General features: G+C 38.7%; 1 non-coding gene across 1 annotated transcript; it reads left to right on the forward strand.

Annotated features, from left to right (window-relative positions):
• Positions 1-3,238: 3,238 nt before the first annotated feature.
• LOC129846045 (U1 spliceosomal RNA) lies at positions 3,239-3,402 on the forward strand. Its single transcript, XR_008758169.1, has one exon. It is a non-coding gene; the product is annotated as a U1 spliceosomal RNA (small nuclear RNA).
• Positions 3,403-3,609: the final 207 nt, after the last annotated feature.

The following is a 3,609-nucleotide window of genomic DNA, read 5'->3' on the forward strand; positions in this document are numbered from 1 at the left end:
GTGTACCAGGGAGGGATATTTCTGACACAGTGGGAACAATAAGGGATGTGATAAAGCATATGGGGGAGGAAGGGGGGTTTGTGATGAGTTTGGATCTAAATAAGGCTTTTGATAGAGTTGATCATTCCTTTTTATTGCGTACACTTGGGAAATTTGGTTTTGGTGAAAGAATGATAGGTTGGATTAGATTACTGAATGGATCTGCAAGGAGCAGAGTAAAATGTAATGGGATTTTAACAGATTCTTTTCCTCTGGAGAGATCTGTTAGGCAGGGATGTCCGTTATCAGCTGCTCTTTATAGTTTATCGGTGGAGCCGTTTGCAGCAATGATTAAAGCAAACAAATTAATTCGAGGTATACGGATACCGGATGGGGGGGAGAGTGTTATACAGCAATATGCGGATGATACTACATGTACTGTGATAGATGTTGAAAGTGTGAAGAATGTAATGGAGTGTTTTGAGGTATATGGCAAGGCATCAGGGGCAAAACTTAATGTTGAAAAATCTGAAATAATGTATGTGGGGATAGATGAAAAAGTGGACTGTGGATTCCCTTTCAAAAAGGCTGAAGGTTATATAAAGACTTTAGGGGTGGTTTTGGGGGTGGATAAAGAAGGGACGAGAGATGAGACATGGACTGGGGTTTTGAATAAAATAAAACATACTCTATCCTATTGGAAGGCAAGAAAACTGTTTTTGAGGGGGAAAGTGGTGGTGATTAATTCATTGGTGGCATCCAAATGTATCTATGTTTTAGGTTCGTTGGATATGCCACAATGGGTGTTAAAAGAATTCAATGGTTTGGTTACAGAATTCCTATGGGAGGGAAAGGGGACTAGGATTGCAAGGGCAACTCTTATCTCGGATTTAAAGGATGGGGGGTTGAAATTGGTGGATTTGGATGTGAAGAGAAAAGCAATGAGAATAAAAACTGTGCAAAAATACTTATATGGGGAGGTAGATTATGGATGGAAAAGGTTCTTTAAATATTTTTTGTACAGAAGTGGGGGTTGTGAAGAAAGTGGATTATTGATGTCATGGAAGAAGGATATGTTGGAGGGTTTGCCTGAGTTCTATAAGGAGGTGTTCTTGGCATGGGGGGAATTTCTTCCTCAGGTTGAGTACACATGTACAAATAAGGACAACATATTTAATCAACCTGTGTTTTTGAATCCAAAAATAGAGAGTGGTGGGAAGGTGTTGTACAACAAATTGTTTATGAAGGCGGGGTTAATATTAGTAAAAGATTTTCTTTATGAGGTAATACCTGGTTTTTTAAGGGGGCAGGCAATTCTAGATACTGTGTGGGAGTTTGATGATACAGTGGAGAGAAATGTAATATTAAAGATATACGAAATAATTAAATTATGCATTCCGGGTGAGTGGATAAAAGTGATAAATGGGGAGGGGGAATATGAGGACTTGTATGTGATGCCAAGTCTCTATGTGGGTAAAGGATTGGGGAAACAATTATTATCAAAAGTAACACAGAAAAGAATGTACAAGTGTATGTTGAAGTCTGTGTGTGTGAGGCCTGCGGCTGAGAGGATGTGGAGAAAAATGTTTATTGATTTGGATGTTTCTTTGATGTGGGAGAATTTGGTTTTGTTTGGGAATAAACGAAATTGTGAGAACATGGATTTTATGTTACGGCATAATCGTATATACACAAATATTATTTTACATCAGATAAACCGCGATGTACGGCGGGAATGTGATGTGTGTATGATGAAGCCAGAGTCTTTGATGCATTTATTTGTTGAATGTCCATGTCTGACAGATTTTTTCAATAAAGTAAAACTTTTGTTGTGGAGGCACTGGAGAAAAGAGTTTATAGAAAGTTTTGAATGGGATAGATTAATATTATTTGGAGTAGTGGGGAAATGTTTGGGTGTGAATGTGTACCTGTTGAATCTTGTTTTGAGTTTTGTGAGGTATGCAATTTACTGTAGAAGGAATATGAAACATTTTGAAGGGAAAAAGGTGAATGTTTGGGTAATCTTTAAAGCAGGTTTAAGAAAGCAGGTGGAATTAATGTATAATGCAAAACTAGAGAAATTTGAAAGTATGTTTATAAAGGGGAGTACTTTGGTGTCTATGGAGGAGGGAGGAGGGGGATTTAGGGTTAACTTCTGAAATGGTGTATGTATAATGTTTATTAGATTATGTATTTTAAGTTGATTAGTGAATAAGGATGGTGTAATTATGTTTTATTTGTTGTAATGTTTTGTTGATTTTGTTTTTTTTTGTAATATGTGTTGTTGGTGTTTTGGAAAATTGGTTTTGTTTCTGATGTACAGGGAGTGAAATTGGTTGAAGGATTGTTGGTGGTTATGTGATTTGGTTGTAAATTACTTTGACATTTTTTATAATAAAAAAAAAAAAAAAAAAAAAAAAAAATACGCCCGATCTCGTCTGATCTCGGAAGCTAAGCAGGGTCGGGCCTGGTTAGTACTTGGATGGGAGACCGCCTGGGAATACCAGGTGCTGTAAGCATTTTGTCCACTAGGGTGTCATCTTGCATTATTTCATCAGCATCGCTACCTTGTAGTAAGCATTTGATGCCGAATTGACTAAATGCAGCTTCTATGGGCTAGTCTCCCATGCCCTTTTAATACAATCAAAGTTCCTTGTGCCTGCCAGGGAGCATCTGCCTTTTATTTATAAGACAAATAAGAATATTGTTACTGAATGCAGCTTGTGTGTGCTTTGTGCTCCCTCACCCTGTTCAAATGATTAAAGGAAATACTGCTGGTGAGGAGTGGAACTGGACTGGTGTCTGATGGCCCTGTGTTTTCCATGGTGGAATTACAACCCTTCTTTTAACGGTGTAAATCAAAAGTACAAGAGAATGTGAGATGTTATCGATAATAAATCAATTGGTTTCATGCATTTGTCTGTGTGTGTGTGTGTGTGTGTGTGTGTGTGTGTGTGTGTGTGTCTGAATGTGATTGTATTTCGTCATATCGCATACATTTGTGATATAAGACAGGTTAAGATATTCAAAAGCTATTGGTGATTTTTTTACAGTGTTGCATGATGGGAATCTAGTGGTTCACTGATATAATCTAGGAAACAAAATAAACTACTTTTTCACCACTCTGTCTGCAAGTGCATTCCTAAACGGCATTTAACGCAGGTCGATGTGATGTGGTATGATCAGAACACAAAGTGGTTACCTTCAGCCGAAAATGTTGTCACTGGAGAGACTTGCCCTCCACCGATGTGTGTAACTCATACTTACCTGGCAAGGGAGATACCGTGATCAAGAAGGCGGTTCACCCAGGGCGAGGCTCAGCCATTGCACTCCGGCTGTGCTGACCCCTGCGAATTTCACAAATGTGGAAATCTCGATTGCATAATTTATGGTAGTGGGGGACTGTGTCCGCGCTCTCCCTTGATTGCTTGTTTAATGACAAACCGTTGCTTGGCGCCAGGCTTGAGGATGACTTGAGTCGATTGCCCGTGCTTATGGAGATCTTTCAAGTCAGTTGAGAAAGACACTTTGTGGACCAATTGAAAGGTAGAAACATTTGTTTGTAGCAAAACATTGTTGACATTTTGTGGAAACATCATGTTGCGAAATGCATGACTTTATGTGGTGTAC

Source organism: Salvelinus fontinalis, unplaced genomic scaffold (assembly GCF_029448725.1).
Source record: "Salvelinus fontinalis isolate EN_2023a unplaced genomic scaffold, ASM2944872v1 scaffold_0434, whole genome shotgun sequence".
NCBI classification, from domain to species: domain Eukaryota; kingdom Metazoa; phylum Chordata; class Actinopteri; order Salmoniformes; family Salmonidae; genus Salvelinus; species Salvelinus fontinalis.